Genomic DNA, 15000 nt, shown 5'->3' with positions numbered 1-15000 from the left:
AGTCCTGTAGTTGCTGAGGCAGGGGAGGTTTGAGGTTTGAGTCCTGTAGTTGGTGAGGAAGGGGAGGTTTGAGGTAGTCCTGTAGTTGGTGAGGAAGGGGAGGTTTGATGTTGTCCTGTAGTTGGGGAGGTTTGAGGTAGTCCTGTAGTTGGGGAGGGGAGGTGTGAGGTAGTCCTGTAGTTGGGAGAGGGGAGGTTTGAGGTAGTCCTGTAGTTGGGGAGGTGAGTCCTGTAAGGGGGAGGTTTGAGGTAGTCCTGTAGTTGGTGAGGAAGGGGAGGTTTGAGGTAGTCCTGTAGTTGGTGAGGAAGGGGAGGTTTGAGGTAGTCCTGTAGTTGGTGAGGAAGGGGAGGTTTGAGGTAGTCCTGTAGTTGGGGAGGTTTGAGGTAGTCCTGTAGTTGGTGAGGAAGGGAAGATTTGAGGTAGTCCTGTAGTTGGTGAGGAAGGGGAGGTTTGAGGTAGTCCTGTAGTTGGTGAGGAAGGGGAGGTTTGAGGTAGTCCTGTAGTTGGGGTGGAAGGGGAGGTTTGAGGAGGTCCTGTAGTTGGTGAGGATCTCAGGCCCTCTTTCTTCAGTATGGGAGTTACTGCCAGTGGGCATGGGGTCAAGGGAGGAGAACAGGGAGGCTTTAACTAAGGCAGTGGGGTCAAGGGAGGAGAACAGGGAGGCTTTAACTAAGGCAGTGGGCATGGGGTCAAGGGAGGAGAACAGGGAGGTGTTAACTAAGGCAGTGGGCATGGGGTCAAGGGAGGAGAACAGGGAGGCTTTAACTAAGGCAGTGGGCATGGGGTCAAGGGAGGAGAACAGGGAGGCTTTAACTAAGGCAGTGGGGTCAAGGGAGGAGAACAGGGAGGCTTTAACTAAGGCAGTGGGATCAAGGGAGGAGAACAGGTAGGCTTTAACTAAGGCAGTGGGGTCAAGGGAGGAGAACAGGAGGCTTTAACTAAGGCAGTGGGCATGGGGTCAAGGGAGGAGAACAGGGAGGTGTTAACTAAGGCAGTGGGCATGGGGTCAAGGGAGGAGAACAGGGAGGCTTTAACTAAGGCAGTGGGCATGGGGTCAAGGGAGGAGAACAGGGAGGCTTTAACTAAGGCAGTGGGGTCAAGGGAGGAGAACAGGGAGGCTTTAACTAAGGCAGTGGGGTCAAGGGCAGAGAACAGGGAGGCTTTAACTAAGGCAGTGGGGTCAAGGGAGGATAACAGGGAGGCTTTAACTAAGGCAGTGGGGTCAAGGGAGGAGAACAGGGAGGCTTTAACTAAGGCAGTGGGGTCAAGGGAGAGAACAGGAGGAGGCTTTAACAAGGCAGTGGGGTCAGGGAGGAGAACAGGGAGGCTTTAACTAAGGCAGTGGGGTCAAGGGAGGAGAACAGGGAGGCTTTAACTAAGGCAGTGGGGGGAGGAGAACAGGGAGGCTTTAACAAGGGAGGGAGAACAGGGAGGCTTTAACTAAGGCAGTGGGGTCAAGGGAGGAGAACAGGGAGGCTTTAACTAAGGCAGTGGGGTCAAGGGAGGAGAACAGGGAGGCTTTAACTAAGGCAGTGGGGTCAAGGGAGGAGAACAGGGAGGCTTTAACTAAGGCAGTGGGGTCAAGGGAGGAGAACAGGGAGGCTTTAACTAAGGCAGTGGGCATGGGGTCAAGGGAGGAGAACAGGGAGGTGTTAACTAAGGCAGTGGGCATTGGGTCAAGGACAGAGAACAGGGAGGCTTTAACTAAGGCAGTGGGGTCAAGGGAGGAGAACAGGGAGGCTTTAACTAAGGCAGTGGGGTCAAGGGAGGAGAACAGGGAGGTGTTAACTAAGGCAGTGGGGTCAAGGGAGGAGAACAGGGAGGCTTTAACTAAGGCAGTGGGGTCAAGGGAGGAGAACAGGGAGGCTTTAACTAAGGCAGTGGGGTCAAGGGAGGAGAACAGGGAGGCTTTAACTAAGGCAGTGGGGTCAAGGGAGGAGAACAGGGAGGCTTTAACTAAGGCAGTGGGGTCAAGGGAGGAGAACAGGGAGGCTTTAACTAAGGCAGTGGGGTCAAGGGCAGAGAACAGGGAGGCTTTAACTAAGGCAGTGGGGTCAAGGGAGGAGAACAGGGAGGCTTTAACTAAGGCAGTGGGGTCAAGGGAGGAGAACAGGGAGGCTTTAACTAAGGCAGTGGGCATGGGGTCAAGGGAGGAGAACAGGGAGGCTTTAACTAAGGCAGTGGGCATGGTCTTGTTATCAAGGGAGAAACCTCTCTCCCTCCCCTCCTCTCTCTCGTTAACAAGTTAGAAGACATTAAGTCTGTTCACAGATGGCGATATCTTTCTCCCTCCCTCCCCTTTTCTCTCTTTTCTCTCTCTCCCTCTCTCTCCAGGCGCTCCATCGGCCCCCAGGAACCTGATCTCTCTCATGAACGAGACGGCGCTGTTCCTAACCTGGTCTCTCTCTCCCTCTCTCTCCCCTCTCTCTCTCTCTCTCTCTTTCTTCCTCCCCTCCTCCCTCTCTCTGCAGGCGCTCCATCGGCCCCCAGGAACCTGATCTCTCTCATTAACGAGACGGCGCTGTTCCTAACCTGGTCTCTCACTCCCTCTCTCTCCCTCTCTCTCTCTCTCTCTCTCTCTCTTTCTCCCTCCCCTCCTCCCTCTCTCTCCAGGCGCTCCATCGGCCCCCAGGAACCTGATCTCTCTCATTAACGAGACGGCTCTGTTCCTCACCTGGTCTCTCTCTCCCTCTCTCTGCAGGCGCTCCATCGGCCCCCAGGAACCTGATCTCTCTCATTAACGAGACGGCTCTGTTCCTCACCTGGTCTCCGCCTAGCGACAGCGGTGGCAGGAAGGACCTGACTTATAACATCATGTGCCAGCGCTGTGGCAGTGGCGCCTCCGGTGGCGAGGAGGACTGTGAGCCGTGTGAGACCGACCTGCGCTTCGTACCACGCCTCCTGGGCCTCACCGGGACTTCGGTGGCTATTCTGGACTTTGCCACACACGCCAACTACACCTTCCACGTAGAGACGGTCAATGGAGTGTCTGGACTGGGAGGAAACACCAGACCCCTGGCAAACATCACTGTTACTACTGACCAGACTGGTGAGTACTGACCAGACCCCTGGTTAACATCACTGTTACTACTGACCAGACCCCCGGTTAACATCTCTGTTACTACTGACCAGACTGGTGAGTACTGACCAGACCCCTGGTTAACATCACTGTTACTACTGACCAGACCCCTGGTTAACATCTCTGTTACTACTGATCAGACCCCTGGTTAACATCACTGTTACTACTGATCAGACTGGTGAGTACTGACCAGACCCCTGGTTAACATCTCTGTTACTAGACCCCTGGTGATCCTGTTAGACCCCTGGTTAACATCACTGTTACTACTGACCAGACTGGTGAGTACTGACCAGACCCCTGGTTAACATCACTGTTACTACTGACCAGACCCCTGGTTAACATCTCTGTTACTACTGACCAGACCCCTGGTTAACATCACTGTTACTACTGACCAGACTGGTGAGTACTGACCAGACCCCTGGTTAACATCTCTGTTACTACTGATCAGACTGGTGAGTACTGACCAGACCCCTGGTTAACATCACTGTTACTACTGACCAGACCCCTGGTTAACATCACTGTTACTACTGACCAGACTGGTGAGTACTGACCAGACCCCTGGTTAACATCTCTGTTACTACTGACCAGACCCCTGGTTAACATCACTGTTACTACTGACCAGACTGGTACTACTGACCAGACCCCTGGTTAACATCTCTGTTACTACTGACCAGACTGGTGAGTACTGACCAGACCCCTGGTTAACATCTCTGTTACTACTGACCAGACCCCTGGTTAACATCACTGTTACTACTGACCAGACCCCTGGTTAACATCTCTGTTACTACTGATCAGACTGGTGAGTACTGACCAGACCCCTGGTTAACATCTCTGTTACTACTGACCAGACCCCTGGTTAACATCACTGTTACTACTGACCAGACTGGTGAGTACTGACCAGACCCCTGGTTAACATCACTGTTACTACTGACCAGACCCCTGGTTAACATCTCTGTTACTACTGACCAGACCCCTGGTTAACATCTCTGTTACTACTGACCAGACTGGTGAGTACTACTGACCAGACCCCTGGTTAACATCTCTGTTACTACTGACCAGACCCCTGGTTAACATCACTGTTACTACTGACCAGACCCCTGGTTAACATCACTGTTACTACTGACCAGACCCCTGGTTAACATCACTGTTACTACTGACCAGACTGGTGAGTACTGACCAGACCCCTGGTTAACATTAACATCTCTGTTACTACTGACCAGACCCCTGGTTAACATCTCTGTTACTACTGACCAGACTGGTGAGTACTGACCAGACCCCTGGTTAACATCTCTGTTACTACTGACCAGACCCCTGGTTAACATCACTGTTACTACTGACCAGACTGGTGAGTACTGACCAGACCCCTGGTTAACATTAACATCTCTGTTACTACTGACCAGACCCCTGGTTAACATCTCTGTTACTACTGACCAGACTGGTGAGTACTGACCAGACCCCTGGTTAACATCTCTGTTACTACTGACCAGACCCCTGGTTAACATCACTGTTACTACTGACCAGACCCCTGGTTAACATCTCTGTTACTACTGACCAGACCCCTGGTTAACATCACTGTTACCAGACTACTGACCAGACCCCTGGTTAACATCACTGTTACTACTGACCAGACCCCTGGTTAACATCTCTGTTACTACTGACCAGACTGGTTAACATCACTGTTACTACTGACCAGACTGGTGAGTACTGACCAGACCCCTGGTTAACATCTCTGTTACTACTGACCAGACTGGTGAGTACTGACCCCATGGTTAACATCACTGTTACTACTGACCAGACCGGTGAGTACTGACCAGACCCCTGGTTAACATCACTGTTACTACTGACCAGACCCCTGGTTAACATCTCTGTTACTACTGACCAGACCCCTGGTTAACATCTGTTACTACTGACCAGACCCCTGGTTAACATCTCTGTTACTACTGACCAGACCCCTGGTTAACATCACTGTTACTACTGACCAGACTGGTGAGTACTGACCAGACCCCTGGTTAACATTAACATCTCTGTTACTACTGACCAGACCCCTGGTTAACATCTCTGTTACTACTGACCAGACTGGTGAGTACTGACCAGACCCCTGGTTAACATCTCTGTTACTACTGACCAGACCCCTGGTTAACATCACTGTTACTACTGACCAGACTGGTGAGTACTGACCAGACCCCTGGTTAACATTAACATCTGTTACTACTGACCAGACCCCTGGTTAACATCTCTGTTACTACTGACCAGACCCCTGGTTAACATCTCTGTTACTACTGACCAGACCCCTGGTTAACATCTCTGTTACTAATGACCAGACCCCTGGTTAACATCACTGTTACCACCAGACCCCTGGTTAACATCTCTGTTACTACTGACCAGACCCCTGGTTAACATCACTGTTACTACTGACCAGACCCCTGGTTAACATCACTGTTACTACTGACCAGACCCCTGGTTAACATCACTGTTACTACTGACCAGACCCCTGGTTAACATCACTGTTACTACTGACCAGACCCCTGGTTAACATCACTGTTACTACTGACCAGACCCCTGGTTACTGTTACTGACCAGACTGGTGACTACTGACCAGACCCCTGGTTAACATCTCTGTTACTACTGACCAGACTGGTGAGTACTGACCAGACCCCTGGTTAACATCACTGTTACTACTGACCAGACCCTGACCAGACCCCTGGTTAACATCACTGTTACTACTGACCAGACCCCTGGTTAACATCACTGTTACTACTGACCAGACCCCTGGTTAACATCACTGTTACTACTGACCAGACCCCTGGTTAACATCTCTGTTACTACTGACCAGACCCCTGGTTAACATCTCTGTTACTACTGACCAGACTGGTGAGTACTGACCAGACCCCTGGTTAACATCACTGTTACTACTGACCAGACCCCTGGTTAACATCTCTGTTACTACTGACCAGACTGGTGAGTACTGACCAGACCCCTGGTTAACATCACTGTTACTACTGACCAGACCCCTGGTTAACATCACTGTTACTACTGACCAGACCCCTGGTTAACATCACTGTTACTACTGACCAGACCCCTGGTTAACATCACTGTTACTACTGACCAGACCCCTGGTTAACATCACTGTTACTACTGACCAGACCCCTGGTTAACATCTCTGTTACTACTGACCAGACCCCTGGTTAGACCAGACCCCTGGTTAACATCACTGTTACTACTGACCAGACCCCTGGTTAACATCACTGTTACTACTGACCAGACTGGTGAGTACTGACCAGACCCCTGGTTAACATTAACATCTCTGTTACTACTGACCAGACCCCTGGTTAACATCTCTGTTACTACTGACCAGACTGGTGAGTACTGACCAGACCCCTGGTTAACATCTCTGTTACTACTGACCAGACCCCTGGTTAACATCACTGTTACTACTGACCAGACTGGTGAGTACTGACCAGACCCCTGGTTAACATTAACATCTCTGTTACTACTGACCAGACCCCTGGTTAACATCACTGTTACTAATGACCAGACCCCTGGTTAACATCACTGTTACTACTGACCAGACCCCTGGTTAACATCTCTGTTACTAATGACCAGACCCCTGGTTAACATCACTGTTACTACTGACCAGACTGGTGAGTACCAGACCCCTGGTTAACATCTCTGTTACTACTGACCAGACTGGTGAGTACTGACCAGACCCATGGTTAACATCACTGTTACTACTGACCAGACCGGTGAGTACTGACCAGACCCCTGGTTAACATCACTGTTACTACTGACCAGACCCCTGGTTAACATCTCTGTTACTACTGACCAGACCCCTGGTTAACATCTCTGTTACTACTGACCAGACCCCTGGTTAACATCACTGTTACTACTGACCAGACTGGTGAGTACTGACCAGACCCATGGTTAACATCACTGTTACTACTGACCAGACCGGTGAGTACTGACCAGACCCCTGGTTAACATCACTGTTACTACTGACCAGACCCCTGGTTAACATCTCTGTTACTACTGACCAGACCCCTGGTTAACATCTCTGTTACTACTGACCAGACCCCTGGTTAACATCACTGTTACTACTGACCAGACCCCTGGTTAACATCACTGTTACTACTGACCAGACTGGTGAGTACTGACCAGACCCCTGGTTAACATTAACATCTCTGTTACTACTGACCAGACCCTGGTTAACATCTCTGTTACTACTGACCAGACTGGTGAGTACTGACCAGACCCCTGGTTAACATCTCTGTTACTACTGACCAGACCCCTGGTTAACATCACTGTTACTACTGACCAGACTGGTGAGTACTGACCAGACCCCTGGTTAACATTAACATCTCTGTTACTACTGACCAGACCCCTGGTTAACATCTCTGTTACTACTGACCAGACCCCTGGTTAACATCACTCACTGTTACTACTGACCAGACTGGTGAGTACCCAGACCCCTGGTTAACATCACTGTTACTACTGACCAGACCCCTGGTTAACATCACTGTTACTACTGACCAGACTGGTGAGTACCCAGACCCCTGGTTAACATCACTGTTACTACTGACCAGACCCCTGGTTAACATCACTGTTACTACTGACCAGACCCCTGGTTAACATCTCTGTTACTACCAGACCCCTGAACATCAGACTACTGACCAGACTGGTGAGTACTGACCAGACCCCTGGTTAACATCACTGTTACTACTGACCAGACCCCAGACCCATGGTTAACATCACTGTTACTACTGACCAGACCGGTGAGTACTGACCAGACCCCTGGTTAACATCACTGTTACTACTGACCAGACTGGTGACTACTGACCAGACCCCTGGTTAACATCATGTTACTACTGACCAGACCCCTGGTTAACATCTCTGTTACTACTGACCAGACTGGTGAGTACTGACCAGACCCCTGGTTAACATCTCTGTTACTACTGACCAGACCCCTGGTTAACATCACTGTTACTACTGACCAGACTGACCAGACCCCTGGTTAACATCACTGTTACTACTGACCAGACCCCTGGTTAACATCTCTGTTACTACTGACCAGACCCCTGGTTAACATCTCTGTTACTACTGACCAGACCCCTGGTTAACATCACTGTTACTACTGACCAGACCCCTGGTTAACATCACTGTTACTACTGACCAGACTGGTGAGTACTGACCAGACCCCTGGTTAACATTAACATCTCTGTTACTACTGACCAGACCCCTGGTTAACATCTCTGTTACTACTGACCAGACTGGTGAGTACTGACCAGACCCCTGGTTAACATCTCTGTTACTACTGACCAGACCCCTGGTTAACATCACTGTTACTACTGACCAGACTGGTGAGTACTGACCAGACCCCTGGTTAACATTAACATCTCTGTTACTACTGACCAGACCCCTGGTTAACATCTCTGTTACTACTGACCAGACTGACCAGACCCCTGGTTAACATCTCTGTTACTACTGACCAGACCCCTGGTTAACATCACTGTTACTACTGACCAGACTGGTGAGTACTGACCAGACCCCTGGTTAACATCATCTCTGTTACTACTGACCAGACCCCTGGTTAACATCTCTGTTACTACTGACCAGACCCCTGGTTAACATCACTGTTACTACTGACCAGACCCCTGGTTAACATCTCTGTTACTAATGACCAGACCCCTGGTTAACATCACTGTTACTACTGACCAGACTGGTGAGTACTGACCAGACCCCTGGTTAACATCTCTGTTACTACTGACCAGACTGGTGAGACCCAGACCCATGGTTAACATCACTGTTACTACTGACCAGACCGGTGAGTACTGACCAGACCCCTGGTTAACATCACTGTTACTACTGACCAGACCCCTGGTTAACATCTCTGTTACTACTGACCAGACCCCTGGTTAACATCTCTGTTACTACTGACCAGACCCCTGGTTAACATCTCTGTTACTAATGACCAGACCCCTGGTTAACATCACTGTTACTACTGACCAGACCCTGGTTAACATCACTGTTACTACTGACCAGACCCCTGGTTAACATCTCTGTTACTACTGACCAGACCCCTGGTTAACATCACTGTTACTACTGACCAGACTGGTGAGTACTGACCAGACCCCTGGTTAACATCTCTGTTACTACTGACCAGACTGGTGAGTACCCAGACCCATGGTTAACATCACTGTTACTACTGACCAGACCGGTGAGTACTGACCAGACCCCTGGTTAACATCACTGTTACTACTGACCAGACCCCTGGTTAACATCTCTGTTACTACTGACCAGACCCCTGGTAACATCTCTGTTACTACTGACCAGACCCCTGGTTAACATCTCTGTTACTACTGACAGACCCCTGGTTAACATCTCTGTTACTACTGACCAGACTGGTGAGTACTGACCAGACCCCTGGTTAACATCACTGTTACTACTGACCAGACCCCTGGTTAACATCACTGTTACTACTGACCAGACCCCTGGTTAACATCACTGTTACTACTGACCAGACTGGTACTACTGACCAGACCATGGTTAACATCACTGTTACTACTGACCAGACTGGTGAGTACTGACCAGACCCCTGGTTAACATCACTGTTACTACTGACCAGACCCCTGGTTAACATCTCTGTTACTACTGACCAGACCCCTGGTTAACATCTCTGTTACTACTGACCAGACCCCTGGTTAACATCACTGTTACTACTGACCAGACCCCTGGTTAACATCACTGTTACTACCAGACCAGACCCCTGGTTAACATCTCTGTTACTACTGACCAGACTGGTGAGTACTGACCAGACCCCTGGTTAACATCACTGTTACTACTGACCAGCCCCTGGTTAACATCTCTGTTACTACTGACCAGACCCCTGGTTAACATCTCTGTTACTACTGACCAGACTGGTGAGTACTGACCAGACCCATGGTTAACATCACTGTTACTACTGACCAGACCGGTGAGTACTGACCAGACCCCTGGTTAACATCACTGTTACTACTGACCAGACCCCTGGTTAACATCTCTGTTACTACTGACCAGACCCCTGGTAACATCTCTGTTACTACTGACCAGACCCCAGGTTAACATCTCTGTTACTACTGACCAGACCCCGGTTAACATCTCTGTTACTACTGACCAGACTGGTGAGTACTGACCAGACCCCTGGTTAACATCACTGTTACTACTGACCAGACCCCTGGTTAACATCTCTGTTACTACTGACCAGACCCCTGGTTAACATCACTGTTACTACTGACCAGACTGGTGAGTACTGACCAGACCCCTGGTTAACATTAACATCTCTGTTACTACTGACCAGACCCCTGGTTAACATCTCTGTTACTACTGACCAGACTGGTGAGTACTGACCAGACCCCTGGTTAACATCTCTGTTACTACTGACCAGACCCATGGTGGTTCAAATCATCAAATCAAATTTATTTATATAGCCCTTCGACATCAGCTGATATCTCGAAGTGCTGTACAGAAACCAGCCTAAAACCCCAAACAGCAAACAATGGTTGTAAAAGCAACATCTCTGTTACTACTGACCAGACCCGGGTTAACATCACTGTTACTACTGACCAGACCCGGTGAGTTATAACAGAACATGACCAAGATGTTCAAATGTTCATAAATGACCAGCATGGTCGAATAATAAGGCAGAACTGGAGCAGCAGCAGTCAGGTGGAATGGGGACAGCAAGGAGTCATCATGTCAGGTAGTCCTGACCAGACCTGGGCTCAGGTCCTCCGAGAGAGAGAGAAAGAGAGAGTTAACATCACTGTTGGCCAGTCCTCTTTTGGCTGTGCCGGTGGAGATCATAACAGAACGTGGCCAAGATGTTCAAATGTTCATAAATGACCCAGCATGGTTGAATCTCTGTTACAGTTGAAACTGGAGCAGGAGCATGGCCAGGTGGACTGGGGACAGCAAGGAGTCCTCATGTCAGGTAGTCCTGGGACATGGTCCAGGGCCCAGGCCAGTTGAAACTGGAGCAGCAGCATGGCCAGGTGGACTTAACATCTCATGTTACTACTGACCAGACAGGTCCTGAGTTAACATCTCTGAATTACTACTTAGATTCACACAGACACCGAATAGGACAGGAGAAGTACCCAGATATAACAAACTGACCCTGCCCCCGACACATAAACTACTGCAGCATAAATACTGGAGGCTGAGACAGGAGGTCCCCTGGAGACACTGTGGCCCCATCCGACTACACCAGACCCCTGGTTAACATCACTGTTACTTTGCCAAAGCCAGCCCCCACACCACTAGAGGGATACTTCAACCACCAACTCACCATCCTGTACAAGGCCGACCAGACCCAAAGGTTAACACGGAGATCTTACTACTGACCAGACTGGTGAGTACTGACCAGACCCTGGTTAACATCTCTGTTACTACTGACCAGACCCCTGGTTAGATCTCTGTTACTACTGACCAGACCCCTGGTTAACATCTCTGTTACTACTGACCAGACCCCTGGTTAACATCACTGTTACTACTGACCAGACCCCTGTTAACATCACTGTTACTACTGACCAGACTGGTGAGTACTGACCAGACCCCTGGTTAACATTAACATCTCTGTTACTACTGACCAGACCCCTGGTTAACATCTCTGTTACTACTGACCAGACTGGTGAGTACCCAGACACCTGGTTAACATCTCTGTTACTAATGACCAGACCCCTGGTTAACATCACTGTTACTACTGACCAGACTGGTGAGTACCCAGACCCCTGGTTAACATCATCTCTGTTACTACTGACCAGACCCCTGGTTAACATCTCTGTTACTACTGACCAGACCCCTGGTGAGTACTAATGACCAGACCCCTGGTTAACATCACTGTTACTAATGACCAGACCCCTGGTTAACATCACTGTTACTACTGACCAGACCCCTGGTTAACATCACTGTACTACTGACCAGACCCCTGGTTAACATCTCTGTTACTACTGACCAGACTGGTGAGTACTGACCAGACCCATGGTTAACATCACTGTTACTACTGACCAGACCCCTGGTTAACATCACTGTACTACTGACCAGACCCCTGGTTAACATCACTGTTACTACTGACCAGACCGGTGAGTACTGACCAGACCCCTGGTTAACATCACTGTTACTACTGACCAGACCCCTGGTTAACATCTCTGTTACTACTGACCAGACCCCTGGTAACATCTCTGTTACTACTGACCAGACCCCAGGTTAACATCTCTGTTACTACTGACCAGACCCCGGTTAACATCTCTGTTACTACTGACCAGACTGGTGAGTACTGACCAGACCCCTGGTTAACATCACTGTTACTACTGACCAGACCCCTGGTTAACATCACTGTTACTACTGACCAGACCCCTGGTTAACATCACTGTTACTACTGACCAGACTGGTGAGTACTGACCAGAACCATGGTTAACATCACTGTTACTACTGACCAGACTGGTGAGTACTGACCAGACCCCTGGTTAACATCACTGTTACTACTGACCAGACCCCTGGTTAACATCTCTGTTACTACTGACCAGACCCCTGGTTAACATCTCTGTTACTACTGACCAGACCCCTGGTTAACATCTCTGTTACTACTGACCAGGCCCCTGGTTAACATCTCTGTTACTACCGACCGGACCCCTGGTTAACATCTCTGTTACTACTGACCAGACTGGTGAGTACTGACCAGACCCCTGGTTAACATCACTGTTACTACTGACCAGACCCCTGGTTAACATCTCTGTTACTACTGACCAGACCCCTGGTTAACATCAGTGTTACTACTGACCAGACCCCTGGTTAACATCTCTGTTACTACTGACCAGATTGGTGAGTACTGACCAGATCCCTGGTTAACATCTCTGTTACTACTGACCAGACTGGTGAGTACTGACCAGACCCCTGGTTAACATCTCTGTTACTACTGACCAGACCCCTGGTTAACATCTCTGTTACTACTGACTAGACCCCTGGTTAACATTAACATCTCTGTTACTACTGACCAGACCCCTGGTTAACATCTCTGTTACTACTGACCAGACTGGTGAGTACTGACCAGACCCCTGGTTAACATCTCTGTTACTACTGACCAGACCCCTGGTTAACATCACTGTTACTACTGACCAGACTGGTGAGTACTGACCAGACCCCTGGTTAACATCTCTGTTACTACTGACCAGACCCCTGGTTAACATCACTGTTACTAATGACCAGACCCCTGGTTAACATCACTGTTACTACTGACCAGACCCCTGGTTAACATCTCTGTTACTACTGACCAGACTGGTGACCCAGACCCCTGGTTAACATCACTGTTACTACTGACCAGACCCTGGTTAACATCTCTGTTACTACTGACCAGACCCCTGGTTAACATCACTGTTACTACTGACCAGACTGGTGAGTACTGACCAGACCCCTGGTTAACATCTCTGTTACTACTGACCAGACCCTGGTTAACATCTCTGTTACTACTGACCAGACTGGTGAGTACTGACCAGACCCCTGGTTAACATCACTGTTACTACTGACCAGACCCTGGTTAACATCTCTGTTACTACTGACCAGACCCTGGTTATCATCACTGTTACTACTGACCAGACCCCTGGTTAACATCACTGTTACTACTGACCAGACCCCTGGTTAACATCTCTGTTACTACTGACCAGACCCCTGGTTAACATCTCTGTTACTACTGACCAGACCCCTGGTTAACATCACTGTTACTACTGACCAGACTGGTGAGTACTGACCAGACCCCTGGTTAACATCTCTGTTACTACTGACCAGACCCTGGTTAACATCACTGTTACTACTGACCAGACCCCTGGTTAACATCTCTGTTACTACTGACCAGACCCCTGGTTATCATCACTGTTACTACTGACCAGACCCCTGGTTAACATCACTGTTACTACTGACCAGACTGGTGAGTACTGACCAGACCCCTGGTTAACATCTCTGTTACTAATGACCAGACCCTGGTTAACATCACTGTTACTACTGACCAGACCCCTGGTTAACATCACTGTTACTACTGACCAGACTGGTGAGTACTGACCAGACCCCTGGTTAACATCACTGTTACTACTGACCAGACCCCTGGTTAACATCACTGTTACTACTGACCAGACCCCTGGTTAACATCACTGTTACTACTGACCAGACTGGTGAGTACTGACCAGACCCTTGGTTAACATCACTGTTACTACTGACAAGACCCCTGGTTAACATCACTGTTACTACTGACCAGACCCCTGGTTAACATCACTGTTACTACTGACCAGACTGGTGAGTACTGACCAGACCCCTGGTTAACATCACTGTTACTACTGACCAGACCCCTGGTTAACATCACTGTTACTACTGACCAGACCCCTGGTTAACATCACTGTTACTACTGACCAGACCCCTGGTTAACATCAGTGTTACTACTGACCAGACCCCTGGTTAACATCTCTGTTACTACTGACCAGACCCCTGGTTAACATCACTGTTACTACTGACCAGACCCCTGGTTAACATCTCTGTTACTACTGACCAGACCCAGACCCCTGGTTAACATCTCTGTTACTACTGACCAGACCCCTGGTTAACATCTCTGTTACTACTGACCAGACTGGTGAGTACTGACCAGACCCCATCTCTGGTTAACATCTCTGTTACTACTGACCAGATTGGTGAGTACTGACCAGAACCCTGGTTAACATCTCTGTTACTACTGACCAGACTGGTGAGTACTGACCAGACCCCTGGTTAACATCTCTGTTACTACTGACCAGACCCCTGGTTAACATCTCTGTTACTACTGACTAGACCCCTGGTTAACATTAACATCATCTGTTACTACTGACCAGACCCCTGGTTAACATCACTGTTACTACTGACCAGACTGGTGA

General features: G+C 49.2%; 1 pseudogene; it reads left to right on the top strand.

Moving 5' to 3' along the window:
- Positions 1-15000, top strand: part of LOC127925980 (ephrin type-A receptor 6-like) — a 115078-nt pseudogene that overhangs the window by 50282 nt on the left and 49796 nt on the right.

Source organism: Oncorhynchus keta, unplaced genomic scaffold, assembly GCF_023373465.1.
Source record: "Oncorhynchus keta strain PuntledgeMale-10-30-2019 unplaced genomic scaffold, Oket_V2 Un_contig_6537_pilon_pilon, whole genome shotgun sequence".
NCBI classification, from domain to species: domain Eukaryota; kingdom Metazoa; phylum Chordata; class Actinopteri; order Salmoniformes; family Salmonidae; genus Oncorhynchus; species Oncorhynchus keta.
Note: the sequence above shows the minus strand (reverse complement) of the source record. Positions and strands in the feature narration are given on the sequence as shown.